The 16,876-nt window shown below is 38.8% G+C and overlaps 1 long non-coding RNA gene across 1 annotated transcript; it reads left to right on the forward strand.

Annotated features, from left to right (window-relative positions):
• The first annotated feature begins 13,836 nt into the window (after nt 1-13,836).
• On the forward strand, nt 13,837-15,919 carry LOC137026194 (uncharacterized). Its single transcript, XR_010895858.1, has 3 exons — nt 13,837-14,339; nt 15,596-15,670; nt 15,813-15,919. It is a non-coding gene; the product is annotated as an uncharacterized lncRNA (long non-coding RNA).
• Nucleotides 15,920-16,876: the final 957 nt, after the last annotated feature.

The following is a 16,876-nucleotide window of genomic DNA, read 5'->3' on the forward strand; positions in this document are numbered from 1 at the left end:
GTTCTGTGGTGCACAAGCTTTTGGTGTGAGCGCTAAACCTGCGGAAATGACTAAAATTATGTGCAATATGAGCACTATTGAACCAGAGTGAATGAGATGAGTGAGAGAGAGGAGAAGGTGAGTGTCACTTCACCATCAGAGAGAAGAGAGAGAGAGAACACACTTCTGATATCAGTGTATCGATACTGCAGAAAATGAGTACTGGAACAGTTTCAGATATTTCTGTATCAATACTTACTGAAATTACGATATTTTTGACAATAGTTTGACTGAACACTTTATAGGCATTTATTGTCTCTGTCATTTAAATTTCAACAATATCATTGATCTGACTTTACTGACGCTGCTGTTTGAGATCTGAACTGAGCTGCACAGTGACAATTAGATGAAATGAACTTATTTAACAATTGATGATGTTCATAACAGAACTGAATCAACACTGAACTGACTTCAGCAGAACAACAGTTTCTCTGAGTTTCTGTCCATTCAAAAGTCTAGTTCAGTTGCTGCTGATTTACTGTCTATCCAGTGACAGTTCTTCTTTAAAAGTGTTCATATAAACCCCGGCAGCTGCTCAACACAACTTTGTTTCTGGAGTCTGAAAGTTTTGACTGCAGGACACATCAGACTGTGAGAGTGACTGTACCTGATGTCACATGACCGCTCTGATGTCACATGACCGTTTCACACAGGTGTGGCTGGAGAGCCTCTGCTGGTGGACAGTCAGAAGGACATCTTTGACTAGATCCAGACTGCAAGACACGTGCCAATCTGCAGAGTATGGCAGACAAGCTGCTTTATCATAAAGTCACTAAAAGCAGCAACATTGAGGATTTGATTGTACCCTGTTGCTGTTCTCCAAACTATACCAAACAATGTATGTAGGAGAGCTGAGGAGAGACTGAAGAAAAAGAAAGATGGTAGTGATGAAAAAAAAAAAAATCCAGTCTATTTGACAGTTAAAGAGAAGGTATTCATATTATGCTTGAAGACTTTTCCATGGGACTAAACTGGGGAAGCGTGTCTCCAACATCAGACACCAGTGTGCTGCTCTTCGTGGTTTGAAAGAAAATCTGAGCGAAGGTGAGGATGTCCTGCATATTGACAAGTACAGGAGTGAAATCCAAGCAGTACATTTTGGAGATTCAGATAAACATGCCTCACTTTACTCTGGTGTGGCCTACACCAAAAACAGTGTCGTCTCAGTCTGCTCAATCAACTCCTCTTTTCATTTGGGCACATCGATCAAAATCTAATATAATAAACTCTTACCCAAACCAATATTAGATTTCAGAGTGTGACAGGTGTACAGTTCAGCATTTGGTCCTTAGAGCAGTTAATTTATCTATTTGACAAATGTATAATTAATGTACATTGTGGAAAAACTGGTAAAACTAGTTACAAAATGATCTTAGAGAATTCTTGAGTGGCATAAGTTATTCTATTTTTAAATAACAGCTGTATATTGAGATGTGGTGGAAAGTTTGTCCTCTCACACACCTTAAAACTAGACAAATTATTTAAACTTATGAGACTGTGTTACATGACGTTTTTTTTTATTTAACTTTACAAGGCTAAAAGTGCCTCTAGTTTAAGAAACGCCCAAAATTGAATTTACACCTGTATGATGTTGTGCTGTAGCCACATTGGGAGGCTGATGGATTGATGATTGAGCTGCTGGCGCCACCCTCTGGTCAGACGAGGGAATGTGTGTGTGCTGGTCATTGAGGTCATAATAGTGTATTTAATAGTAAAAGAGACATTTTGGTAGAGATGTGAGTGTGTTTAAAGTTGTGAAACCTGCTACACAACAAAAGTTGATGGTGCTTTTAATAATAATAGTCATGCATAATATTTTTATTTAAATTGAAGTTTGTGAAGTGAGAGAGAGAAATGACGTCACATGTCAATACTGAGATGATTCATTCTGTTACAAGATTGTCATTCTCTCAAAAGTATAGCAGCAAACTTTTGTTTCTTAGAAATGTTTGTACAAAAGTAAACTGAAGAGAAAAAAGTTGTGAATGGTGATTTTGTGTTAAATTTTAGATAATGTATTGGGATAATATGGTGATGAAACCATAAAATAGATCAGGAAATATGAACTGAAACACTGTCATTCAAAAACCATGAGATTTTTGTGAAAATGTTGACTTTTGTTTTTGTTTTGGGTCAGTTTGTGTTTTCTCTGTCCATTAATGTCCATTGAAATAATGAGTTTTAAAGATTATACTGTGTTGTATTATATCAAGGAAATGACATTTTTATTATTATTTTATTATTTATTTTTTATTAATTATTATTTTAGATTTTAGATGCCTGTTGCTACACATTTGGCCAATGTATTAAATATTTGGCATTACTTACAATATTATTGTTATTTATTTATTTTTGTTTGTTTTAAGAAATGCCTTATGAGCAGAAATGTACAGTTATTGTTAGTTATGTGTGTGTGTGTGTGTGAGAGAGAGAGAAGGAGGAGCAGAACAACTGTTAAATCATTACTTTCTATTTGGCGTTGATTCAACAGAATGAATCATAATAAACGAAACATAAAACATTTTGTTGTGATTCATGTGTCTGTAATGTGTGAAGCCGGTTTAAAGCACAGATGTCCTGAGACAGTGTTTGTCAGAACTGATCTGTGTCATGGGTGTGTTTGATCCCGTCATTCATCTGTTTTATTTTGAGAGTTACAAAAATCTAGTCCTACTTGTTCTTCAATTCACACAAATAGTTCTGGTTTTAGTTTCAGTTTAAAACGTTCATATTTACACAGTCTTCACACAGAAAATAAGTGAAAATCATAATGAGGTGCTAATTTCACATAATCTAATGAATGTAAACCTGCAATAAATATGTTTGTCTGTAGGCTTTGATGGCTGTAATGATGTTGCTGCTTTATGTGTCTGATGAGGAGACGGTATTACCTCAATTTTTATCAATTATTTCTGCAATAATTAGTAAAAAAAAAAAAAAAAACATGATCTTATGAAGTGTCCCACATACTTTGGTTTGATTTTCTGTATGTTTAGAAACAGTCATTATTTTTGCAGTTTAGTTTTGTAATGTTGGGAATGTTGTGAGATCTGGTCAGGTTGTGAAGCAGGAACAGGTGGAGTCAGATACACTTTCACATAAGTTTTGGTCAAACACTGAGACACTGAGAGAATCATCACATAATCACCACATAAAAAGGTAAGACACCATGTAAGAATTTTCCATATGTAGTATTTGCCGTATATACACACACACACATGTTAATATACAGTGTATTTATCAACATGATCTAAACTTTGCTGATAAACCTGTCACACACAATCTGCTGCAGTCCTTCTGTCATCTGATTGAAAGTTTAGACTCTAGTTAAAGCACCTTCAGCTCATGATTCAGTGTGTTTCTGCTGTTAAATCTGCACTGAAGTAAACATAAGAATAACTTCAATAATGTTAGTAAAATTTCAATATGAACACTTACTGAACTGAAGAGACTTTTGTTTACTTGATTATCCATACATGATTTTTTTAGAAAAATTATGAGGCTTAAATATGATCATCAGGCTTTTGGTGAAGGTTTACTTGTTCATCTGTCAATCATCGTAGTCTTGCATTATTATATGAGCCATGAAAGCCATCAAATATGATACTTAAAGTTCCCTTTCAGTCGGTCACGTTCAACATACGTCAGTAGTGACCGACGAATTGGGATATCGCTAGAGAGCCCTATCAGCTTCGAGTAGACTAAAACAGGCCAATGGAATTAGCGTGCGATAGTTGCATAATGCGCACCGCCTCCGTCAGATGTATATAAATAGGAAGCAGATGCAATCGCACTCTGTCTTTCGCTTCGGAGCCAACAGTTGGTGTCTCCAGCTTTTCAGACTTCACATAGTGAAACTAAACAGCCTTAAGATTTCAGCGTCTTTTTGTGTTGGTGTGAAGGCACAACAGCGAGGTTGTGAGCTTCCCGGGGAGCCTGAGCTTTCTAAGCTCTCAACTGCTGTTATCACAGCAACTAATTTCCCATATAAAACGCAGTTGTCTGTTGCGATTTGGGCCGGTTCCTCCGGTGTGTTTCAGGGAGTGGTGTTCCCGAACACATTGCATCACTCCCTGTGTGCTTCAGCACGAGAGAGCTGACTCTTCCCCTTCTAAAAGACCTTCACAGACGAACCCTGCATCTTTTTCAAGATGTCATTTCATCTGTGCGTTACTGGGTGCGATCGTTCCCTGGTCCCTGCTGATGGGCACAATCGCTGCATCACGTGTTTGGGCGTTCAGCGTGCTGAAGCAGCGTTTGTGGATAGTTCATGTACTAACTGCGGGAACATGACTATCGCAGAGCTGAGATCGAGACTCTCGTTCCTTAGTTCTCAGGGAGCGGGGGTCCCCTCCCCTATGCCCCGTTCGGCCATTTTTTCCGGCTCCGGTCGGAATGACGGTTCGGCGGTGCATAGGCAGGGTGATCTGAGGATCACAGTCAGGGCTTCCCCGCCGAGCGCCGCTCCGCAGGCCCCTGCCCCCTCACCAGCACTGCAACCCGTCGTGCTGCCATCGGTTTACGCTGGGCCCTCTACGGACTGTCCAGCCGTTTCCTTTGGTGCACCCGCTGCGGATCAGATGTCGATCTCGGTATCGGAAGGTGAGCAGGAGTCCTTGGGAGATGAAGACTTGGCTGCGCTGCCTCCCTCTGGGACCGTAGCGTTGCCCGAGACCGATCCCGAGTTGACGGCTGTGCTTTCCGAGAGAGTCGGGCTCGTGTGGAACCCTCCACCGTGTCCCGGGCCCTCTCGGCTTGACGATTGGTAACTCTGGGCGGCGATTGGTAGATCTTGGCGGGTGCCGTATAGCGTTCGTGCGAGGTCTGGACCCTTGTCCGCCTTCACCTCCCTGGATGGCGGAGAGGCTAGGGGATACGCGCAGATTCCCCCAGTCGAACGGTTTGTTGCAATGCAGCTGTGTCCAACAGCCACCGGCTGGCGCGGTGAACCACGCCTCCCGTCCCGGGCCTGTAAATTCTCATCAGGACTGACTGAGAAAGCTTACAGAGCCTGTGGACAAGCTGCCTCCGCCCTGCATGCCATGGCCCTTTTGCAGGTTTACCAGGCAAAAGTGTTAATGGAAATGCCAGAGGAGTGGCCTCTTCCTGGGTGCTGGCTCATGGCGCCTCGCTGACAGATATCTGTTGATCTGCGGGCTGGGCGAGACACCTAACACGTTCGCAAGATTCGATATCCTAGGTGTAGAGCTGGTATCTTCCCGTGTACTCGCTTCCACTAGCCAGTAGACGCGTTGAACCCGCTCTAAGTGTCGGCTTGCAATGCCACTCCCGCCCCCTGGGCCGGATACGTGCATCTTTGACTCCAGTCGCGTTCCCCGCTTGGCGAACCCTGTCGAGTTCCTCTGCCTCCCCCTTCTGCTCGGACATTGCGGACTGTCTGATGCCAGGCCAACATCTGTCTCTGACGTTGTCTGTTGGCTGGGTTCCATATGTTGCAATCCCTCTACATAAGCGGTCCCATATGTGTAATTGTCCACGGTCTAACTCCCTACGGTGAGTCCGTGTCTTTCCCTTAGCAGAGCCAGCTCTGCTGTCACCTGTCAGATGAATCTCTCCCTACCAGGTGGAGCCATCCCAGGGACTCCATCTGAGTACTGCCCCCCGGGCCAGTCCATATGTGTATTCTCCACATAAATTCCACCCCCACTGGGTAGGTTGTGGCCTCCGCAGCGTCCCCTACGGCTTCAGTTTAGTCTAGTTTACTTAGTGAAGTTCCTAAACGTAATTTAGAGATGAGCGAGCCCATCTAATCTTCCAATCAACAGCCAGAGAATATAAGCAGCTGCTTACCTCTCTTCAGTCTCAGCTGTTCCAGCATCCCTCCACCTCCCCAAACTCCACCTTCATCTCAGGTACCTTGCCCTATGTAATCATATCCTATATTTATTCACTGGGGGGGTGTATCAGAGCTCGAGTTGAAGCTACTTCATCAAGCCCCTCCTCAGTGGACAGCAAGCCAAATTAGCTAACCTAATACCCTAAAGATTATATGGGCAAACGAACTTGTTAAGTGGGTATTTCGGTAACAGCAGTAGACTCTCTCGGCGTAAAGCTCACCAGTTGGTGCGACGGGTGGCTAGAGCTTGCGCTGGGCACTGGAAGGGGTTTCGTAACTGTGGTGCTTTATTTGGGATCCCAATTCGTCGGTCACTACTGACGTACGTCGAACATGACCGACTGAAAGGGAATGTCTCGGTTACGTATGTAACCCTTGTTCCCTGAAGGAGGGAACGGAGACGTACGTCCCGTCGCCACAGTTTCTGTACCCTCGCTGTAGCGCGGACACCAGTTGTCTCCTCAGCGAAAAACAGAGTGCGATTGCATCTGCTTCCTATTTATATACACCTGATGGAGGCGGTGCGCATTATGCAAATATCGCATGCCAATTCCATTGGCCTGTTTTAGTTCACTCGAAGCTGATAGGGCTCTCTAGCGATATCCCAATTCGTCGGTTACTACTGATGTACGTCTCCGTTCCCTCCTTCAGTGAACGAGGGTTACATACATAACCGAGACGTTTAATTGCTAACATACTTTTGTCCAATCTGTTGACAAAGTTTCAAAACTCTAAACAAATTTAGCAGAACATCCATCTGTTGTGACCACACCATTAACACAATTCATGTAGTTTTCACACAAAATGCAGTCAATTAACACGTTTTTAAAATGCTTACATTTTCTTTTCATATAAGCTTACCTCATACCAAAATCATGGATCTTTCTCATCTTATTTGCAAATGCTTAAACACAGCAAGTCAGAAATGAAGACCCAATGTTCCAATCTTTAAATATAGGATAAAACCTCTACATTTTGCAACAACAGCAGTACTGGAAAAGTACTGGAAAAAATATAAAATAAATACTGAAACAAATGATAAGCATTTTTAATTAGCAGGTCACTAAAATATTGAGAAATTCCAAAACTCCTATCTAAGATGGAGGAATAGTCAGGTGTTGAATTTATTTTCATTACATGGACACACAGTAAAATAGGACTCTTTGAATCATATTTATTCAGTGTGCATGAAGAATAACACAGAGGAGCAGAGAGAAAATAATATCTGGGTAAAGGAGAGGAATAGATGAAGGAGGAGAGGAGAAGTTGGATCAGGACAAGGGAGAAGAAGAGGTAGAGGATAGGAGGAAGAATGTGTGCTGGATTGTGCATCTCTATGGTTTTACCCCTTACACATGTATAGAACTTATGAAAGCTTATTTCTGCCATGCATAGAAAATGAAAAAGTTAAGTGTGTCTTTTTCAGTTCTAATTTTTTACTCTCAATTACTGTAGTTTATATATCACAATTCTAAGAAAAAAAGTCAGAGTTATGAGATGTAACTCACAATTGCAAAATAAAAAAAAATCACAATTACCTTTTATGCTTTTTCATTCTGTGGTGGGAAAAAAGGGCATGTATGTTGGATTTGTTTTTGATCAATGGCAGCAATTTCATGTTTTCATTTCAGTAAAAGCTTCATGTAAATCTTCCACTACACCAATTCCACTACCACTATTCCATATATGCAGAATATGTGGTCTGTGTAGGGCACCAACTAACAAGGGGACACCATTCCACCCTCTATGAGGGCAACATCAACACCACACACACAACCTCAGAAAGAGATTTCAACCAAGGAGGCAACTGAAGTTCTGCATAGGGTCTCATTTGACCAGTGTCTGCCCTGAGCAATTCTGTTACTTTCTTCTTCTTTTTTCTATAGTACATTCTATAATGTAATGACTCACTTCTGTTGCCAAGAATGCACACATTCAACACTCAACAAAAAATGAAAAAAGGCTTACATGTGAGCATTCTACTTTTACTGCAGTAAAAGGAAACTGAATTTTAAAAATTATGGATTTCATATTTTCTGCAGGTAGAACTGAAACATGACAGTAATGCAGTTTTCATAATGTCATCAACTGTTAGTGTTTTGACAGTCATTGCGCTTTGATTGATTATATGTTCATGTTGGATAGAAAACTAGTGCTATATGTTTTGACAGAACAACTCGATTTTGAATCAGGTTTGCTGTGTTTTGATAGAGTTAGTATGTGTTGAAAAAGTTTTTTAGCGTTTTGAAATGTGGAGTTTGTGTTTATTTAACAAAATATAGTTTTGGGCAGAAAATGAACTATTCGGCTAATTATGTGATGTAGGTGTGTCGCTGTGTTAAGAGTTTAGGAAGAGAGCTTTTAGTATTGGTAAATGCTTCTTAGCAACTGAAAAAACTGTATTTTCATTACATGGATACACAGTAAAATTGGACTTTTTGAATCAGATTTGTTCAGTGTGGATGAAGAACAACACAGAGGAGCAAAGAGAAAATAATATCTGGGTAAGGGAGAAGAATAGATGAAGGAGGAGAGGAGTAGTTGGATCAGAGAAGGAAGAAGGGAAAAGAAGAGGTAGAGGAGAGGAGGAAGAATGTGTGCTGGATTGTGCATCTCTATGGTTTTCCCCCTTACACATGTAGAACTTATGAAAGCTTATTTCTGCCATGCATAGAAAATAAAAAAAAAAGGTAATTGTGACTTTTTATCTCACAATTCTGACTTTTTTCTCTCAATTCAAGTTTATATCTCACAGTTTTGAGGAAAAAGTCATAATTGTGAGATGTAAACTCACAATTGCAAAATAAAATATATAAAAAGTCACAATAACCTTTAATGCTTTTTTTATTCTGTGGAGGAAAAAAGCTTCCATAGAAACCAAGGGGACACTGAAGTCCTGCATAGGGGACTCATCTGACCAGTAGCTGCCCTGAGCAATTCTGTTACTTTCTTCTTCTTTTTTTCTACTGTACATTCTATAAAATAATGACTCACTTCTGTTGCCAAGAATGCACATATTCAACACTCAACCAAACATGTAGAATGGCTTACATGCATTATACTTTTATAATGCATGAAAATATGAAATCCATAGTTTTTAAAATTTTGAAAAAAATATGAATTTCATATTTTCTGTTCTGTTCACTACTGTTCATGATGAAGAGTTTTTGGACCATCACTAAAAATGTGTTAATTTTCAGATTCTGTTGTATATTTCACACTTGCTCATTAAAATAATATCTGTGCTTATGACTGCAGATCAACCATGTCGAAGACATCGATGGAGATCCATAAATCAGAGATGAGTGATGAGATGCAGCGGGACGCTCTTCAGGTCGCTCTTCTGGCTGTGAATATGTATGAAAAGGGAAATGACATTGCTACCTACATCAGGAAGGTTGGTTCTAGAGTTTTACTGAGAGACTGGATGTCTGAGTGAAATGCAGTTGAATCTTTTTGTCAGGAGCTTGATGGAGATTAAGTGTTTTTGTTGATGTGAGTTTGTGGAACATTAATACTGTCTTTCCTTACAGGAGTTTGAGAGAAAGCATGGAGGCACCTGGCAATGCATTGTGGGAAACTCTGGTTACAGCGTGAGACATAAACAGGACAGTTATATCAGCTTCTCTGTTGGTGACAAAAGAATTTTGCTCTTCAGAACTGCCTGAGGTTCAGCAACAGTTCAAACACAATTTATTTAATCCACATAATTAATAAAACATCCACCTTCAGCTTGTGGTTCACATGTCTTTCTGCTGTACCATGTAAGAATTTTCCATATGTAGTATTTGCCGTATATACAGACACACACGTTAATATACACTGTATATATCAACATGATCTAAACTTTGCTGAAAAACCTGTCACACACAATCTGCTGCAGTCCTTCTGTCGTCTGATTGATAGTTTAGACTCTCTTATCAAGTTAAATCACCTTCAGCTCGTGCTTCAGTGTGTTTCTGCTGTGAAATCTGTACTGATTTATCTAAAGAAACATAAGAATAACATTGATATTGTTAGTAATATTTCAAGATGAACACTTACTGAACTGAAGAGACTTTTGTTTACTTGATTATCCATACATGATTTTTTTAGAAAAATTATGAGGCTTAAATATGATCATCAGGCTTTTGTTGAAGGTTTATTTGTTCATCTGTCAATCATTGTTGTCTTGCATTATTATATGAGCCATGAAAGCCATCAAATATGATACTTACAGTTTTTTTCAATTGCAAATATACTTTTGTCCAATCTGTAGACAAATTTTCAAAACTCTGAACACATTTAGCAGAACATCTGTCTGTTGTATATATACCATTAACACAATTCATGTCATTTTCACACAGAACGCAGTCAATTAACATGTTTCTAAAATGCTGTACTGATTTGATAAAGTACATTTACGAATACCTTTGATATTAGTCATATTTCAAGATGAACACTTTACTAGAATTAAGCAATTATTTGATTATCCAAGGTCAAAATCAAAGTTCATTACAGTTTTTTAACTGTTTCCACACAAAATCTAAAAGCAAAACACAACGCACAATTCTCTATGTAACACAAAAATCTAACAGGAAGTGTCTTGATTTCCTTTTTCAAACACAACCATTGTTTCTGTCCAACATTGTTGATGTATTTCTTTTCTTTCATACTGTAATACTGTATTCACAACCACACATGCTTACAGTAAAAAATAAATAGTTTGGTTTCTATCTTACTTTCGTGTTTACTGTGAATTTTTCTGCCAATCACTTTCAATCTTGTACAGAAAAGTACACAGGAGTTCATGAAAGAAGAGCTTTAGGTTTTGAATAACTGTGTGTATATGATATATCCAAAAATAGAATATTATGACAAAGGTACCCAGGTAAAAAAGTAGTATACTTTAGTGTATTTGAAATATGAATGAAGTACATGAATTATAAAACAAGTATACTTCTACTTGTTGTACTTTATTTAAAGAGTATTTGATTTGTACTTTTTAAAAGTATACTTCGAAAAAGATGTAATTAAGTTCAACTTAATAGTCCAAACAGTAAGTATACTAATTTATCAGTAATCAAATTATTTTTTAAATGTACTTTTTGAAAGTGTACTTTGTTGTAAATGTATTTTAAATTGTATTGAAGTTTATTTTTTTAAGTGTATTACAGTTTTTTCCAATTGCTAACACACTAAAATGACATGCACAGCACAATTATTTAAACTGACACACAGAGAGCAAAACTTCTTCTCAAGTCTCCAAAAGTCTAAACACCTTTTCTGTTTTACACACATTTTGCATTTCAAAATAGCACTTTTTAAATTCACTAAATACAGTTCTCTGCATAAGACACAACAATCTGACATAAAGTCACATGTTTGCCATTTCAAAACACTGCCATTCAAAATGACACTACATGAGCTAATTGGCCAATTACATGTGCCACCTGGCCAAACACCTCAGTGGTTAATTGTTAACACTTCAATCAGGATGTAAGCACTATGAAAAGACCACAGGTGAGAACCTTTTTTTTTACAACAACAATGGAAGACATTGCAGAGAGAGGAAGAGGAAGAGGAAGAGGAAGAGGGAGGTTGAGAATAAGAGGGGGAGGAAGAGTGAGAGGTAACGGTAGAGCAGGTAGAGGAGTTCATGGCCAAAGAAGACAAACACTTTCAAATGAAATCAGAGCAACCTTAGTAGATCATGTCATCAACCATGGGTTGACAATGCGTGAGGCTGGACAGAGAGTGCAGCCAAACTTGAGCCGTTTTACTGTCGCCTCTGTCATCCGGACCTTTAGACTGGAGAACAGGTATGTAACCAAAATTTCATGTACTACACATGTAGTATACCCCATGTCATAGTGTATCAGTTGGGTGACACCTGTTTACTTAGTGTATGACATCAGCCATTCATGAACTGTACAAGTTTCCTGTACAATGTACTCTACTGTGGGGGAAAATATTTAGGCTGCATTGTCCAAGCCCTATATATATTTTTATTTTATTTTTTCTAAAGGACTGAGAGACGACACCATGGTGGAGGAAGGGGCCAAATGTTCACCGGGGTACAGGAAGCTGCCATTGTAAACTTGGTTTTGGAAAATAATGAAATCAGATTACGAGAAATTCAAAGCCACATCATCCAAGACAACACCTTATTCAACAACATTCAACGAGTTAGTCTGTCCACATTGGCTCGCATTCTCAAGCGAAACCAAATCAGAATGAAACAACTTTATAAGGTGCCGTTTGAGAGAAACTCTCAAAGAAACAAAGAGTTCAGACGAGCATATGTGGATGTAAGTACTATATTGACTGCAGTACACTACACACAACATTGTTTCCCAGTGTACTGGATAACACCATATTGAGTGATTTTTGTTCTTTGTTTTCAGGGAGTACTGGAAATGGATGCTCATGCAATCCCACATGAGTTCATCTTTATAGATGAGGCTGGGTTCAACCTAGCAAAGACCAGAAGAAGAGGGAGAAACCTCATTGGCCACAGAGCCATTATAGATGTTCCTGGCCAACGTGGTGGGAACATCACAATGTGTGCTGCCATCTCCAATATGCATGGTGTCCTCCACCGTCATGCCAAACTTGGACCATACAACACAGCCCATATTCTCACATTTCTGGACAGACTTCACAACATTCTCATACCACCAGAGCGTATGAATGATGCAGACCATCAAAGAAACCGGTACGTTGTAGTATGGGACAACGTGAGCTTTCATCGTGCAGCCCCAGTCCAAAACTGGTTTGCTGACCACCCAACATTTCTCGTGCAATACCTCCCACCATACTCACCATTTCTGAACCCCATAGAAGAATTCTTTTCGGCATGGCGGTGGAAGGTATACGACCGGCAGCCCTTTGTGCGCATGCCTCTTGTGCAGGCCATGGAAGAGGCATGTGATGAGATTGATGTGGGTGCAATTCAGGGATGGATAAGGCACTCAAGGCACTTCTTCCCTCGATGTCTGGCAAGGGAAGATATTGCCTGTGATGTTGACGAGGCGTTGTGGCCAGACCCGGCTGTGCGGCAAGATGCTGCCTAATTATTTTTCTTGCCTTTTTTTGTTTTTTGTTTTTTTTACTGTAATATTTTTTTTTCAGAAATTTTCTTTTTCAGTTTACTTTTTTTGTAAGAATATTTTTGTTCAGTCCCATGTAAATATATCTGCTGTGCTTATGTTGTACTGACTTGTTTACTGTAGTGAAGGAAAAAAAATAAAAATGTTGCAACAGCATGTGTGTGTATCTGCAAATATTTCTGTGCATGTGAACAATCTGATACATATTTTAGTATTATGGCAAAGCATACTAAAGATGGGTGTGCTTTTCATTATGCCCAACAGTGTGTAGGTGGTTAGGCAAAAATCTGGTAATATGAATGAAGTGTGTGCCATTTCATGCAAAAGTTTGATTTTGATAATGCTCTGTGTAGTTTCGGTTGCAGTGCTTGATTTTGCAGGATATATGAGGTATTTTGCAGTTTGGGTGTGTGGTTTTGTGAATTGTGTTAAGTGTTTTGATAAAACCAGACTAGTTTGAAAAATTGTGTGTTAGCAATTGGAAAAAACTGTAAATTTGACATACTTAGAGTGGCAATTCAGTGTACTTATGGGAAGTATATTTTTTTGGAAATTAATTGTTAGTATACTTTTTTTAAAGTGTACTATGTTCTCACTTGATTAGAAGTGTGACTTCTGTACACTTTATACAGTACACTCTAAAATAAGTGTATTTTTAGTGGCATATCAGAGTACTCTTATAAAATATGTTAAAAAAATGTATAGTGGTAATTTAGTGTACTTTTAGTAAGTACGCTTACTTTTAATACAAAATATAATTTATTAAAGTGTACACTGATTTCACTTCATCTGTAGTGTAATCAGTCTGTCTGTTGTTCGTTACCTGGCTCGACTCGGTGTTCATCTTCAGTTCTCTCTTCACAGCAGTTCAGTCAGTGTACTGTTTGAGTACATGAATTACTCGGGGATATTGGTTTGTTTGAACTCAGAGGGAGTGTCAGCCACATTAAAAAAGTTAACAGCTTAAGTCATTTGTGGATTAATGCGTATTGGAGACGCGAACCGTTTAAAACGATTCAGTTCGATTTGGTGAACTGGTTCAAAAAGATCCGGTTACATCGAATGATTCGTTCGCGAACCGGATATCACAAACTGCTTTGTTTTGAACTCTCTCTCACAACAGACACGGAAAAGAAGACAATGGTGAATAAAGTCGTAGTTTTTGCTATTTTTGGACCAAAATGTATTTTTGATGCTTCAAAAAATTCTAACTGACCCTCTGATGTCACATGGACTACTTTGATGATGTTTTTCTTACCTTTCTGGACACACAGAGAGCTCTCGGACTAAATCTAAAATAAACTTTGTTCCAAAGATAAACGGAGGTCTTACGGGTTTGGAACAACATGAGGGTAAGTTATTAATGACATAATTTTGCTATTTGGGTGAACTAACCCTTTAATTTGAAGAACATGCATGTTCACGTTATGTCTTGGAATACAGACCTGACTTCCCAGATTACAAATTTGAAAATCCACTTAACTCTGCCATTTTTGCCGTCATTGACTACTGTTAATACTTCTTGTTTGAATTTCACTGATTAAGCAATATGGTAAAAGTGATAGTGGGTTGGTACGGATTAGGGCTGGGATAAACGATCTTTTTTTTACGATTAATTTAGCGATTATTTTTCGGTGCATCGATTAATCTAACGACTCTTTTTTGTTTTTGTTTTTTTCAGTCCGATTCTATTTCGGTTTGATTCGATTATCGATAATGTCCCCATTAATTGACTATTACCAATTTGTAAAAAGTCCAAAATAAAAGACTATACAAGTGCAAAGTAATGCATTCTTAGTCAGAGGTAGCGTTCGATAAAACCTTGAAGCCTTAAACACATAGGCCTAGCTTACTAATAAAAAAGTGCATCTTGTAATTCTTCTTTCAGATGAAAATAACAAATTGATGTCATTCAATAAAAAAAAGGTCACCCAAAATACTTGTTTAGAACAATTGAAAGAATACAGTAACCAATGTAAACTTGTGGGCTTTAAGCTATTTAAGTGATTTTCCAACAAAAAATAAATAAAAATTAACAGCGACAGTGGGAGCCAGCAGCCTGTCATGGTGTCCTTCCTGAACCAACAGAATTTAACATTTGTTGAAAACACATAGCTTTAAGCTTACTGAAAAAAGTGCATCTTTTAATTCTTCATTCACATAAAAATAACAACAACGTATAGTAGTACACTCTGCCACTCACCTTTTTCTTAAAAAAAAAATACTAATGTAGGTAACTAGAATTTAATAAATGGAACATTATTGTAAAGTGTACCGATTTGTTATACACCGATTCAGACGTCTCATGAGTTCAGTGTTGGACAGATCAGTTGTTTTAACTATTCATTTAAGTGAATCAGTTCAAATGAGTCATTAGTTCGCGAATCGGACATGTCATTATTGGACGTGTAGCCTACGGCAAGCGCTGTGTGATTATCCCGGCAGTTTATTTTTTAGCACAACTCGCACTCCGCGGTAATTCAGCAAAAAAAATGCTCCACGTGAAACTTTGTTCATCCCAGCCCTGGTACGGATATAACTACAAGGCCTCTGGCAAATTGGCGCAGGTACCAATACTGTGACCACAAGTGACATGTTGCGTTTATAGGCAACCCTCACAGGGAAAGGAAAAAAGGCAAGCTGAAGGAGCAGCTTGAGCCAGAAAAAACCAACGCAATTTTAGGTACAGTAATGTCATAGTTATGAATCCAAATCCATTGTCATGATTGATTGACAAATCCATTATAATCAATGATTGTATTTCAATGTTATACATTGTCTATCCTGTTTTAATTCATCCCCATGTCTCTTTCCTTTTTTTACAGATGCAGTGAGGGAGCGATTCCCCAACACCGAGGTGGCAGAGATCCAGGCCCTTCTACGGAGGAAGTGCAACAATGAGAGCTACAAGGCCTCTAGTAACTCAAGTCAGAGCTACAGGTGCTGGTCATATAATTAGAATATCGTGAAAAAGTTCATTTTTTTATTGTAAATTATTTTTAAAAATGAAACTTTCATATATTCTAGATTCCCTACATGTAAAGTAAAACATTTCAAAAGTTTTTTTTTTTTTTTTTTAATTTTGATGATTAGAGCGTACAGCTCATGAAAGTCCAAAATCCAGTATCTCAAAATATTAGAATATTTCCTAAGATCAATCAAAAAATGGATTTTCAAAACAGAAAAGTTCAAGTTCTTTAAAGTATGTACATTTGTACACTCAATACTTGGTCGGCAGCACATATTTCAGCAAATGATTTGCTCCTAGCACAAATTACAGCATCAGTGAAGTGTGGCATGGAAGTGATCAGCCTGTGGCACTGCTGAGGCACTATTGAGCCTTCAGATCATCTATATATTGTTGGATCGACTGTTTCTCATCTTTCTCTTAAAAATGTCCCATAGATTCAGGTCAGGCATTTTGGCTGGCCAATAAAACACAGTAATATCATGGTCAGCAAACCACTTGGAAGTGGTTGTTGCACTGTTAGCAGGTGCTAATGTCCTGCTGGAAAAGGAAATCAGCATCTCCATAAAGCTTGTCAGCGGATGGAAGCATAAAGTGGAAGCAGACGTCACGGCCCCCCAAATCATTACTGACTTCAGAAACTTCCCACTAGACTTCAAGCAGATTGGATTTTCTGTGCCTCTCCAGTCTTCCTTCAGACTCTGGGACCATGATTTCAACATGAAATGCAAAATTTACTTTTATCTGAAAAGAGGAGTTTCGACCACTGTTCACTGTCCAGTTCTTTTTCTCCTTAGCCCAGGTAAGATGCTTCTGACGTTGTTTCTGTTTCACAAGTGGCTTGGTAGTCCTTTTCCTGAAGATGTCTGAGTGTGGTGACTCTTCATGCGCTGACTCCGGCTTCATTCGACTCATTGTGAA

Source organism: Chanodichthys erythropterus, chromosome 9, assembly GCF_024489055.1.
Source record: "Chanodichthys erythropterus isolate Z2021 chromosome 9, ASM2448905v1, whole genome shotgun sequence".
NCBI lineage: Eukaryota > Metazoa > Chordata > Actinopteri > Cypriniformes > Xenocyprididae > Chanodichthys > Chanodichthys erythropterus.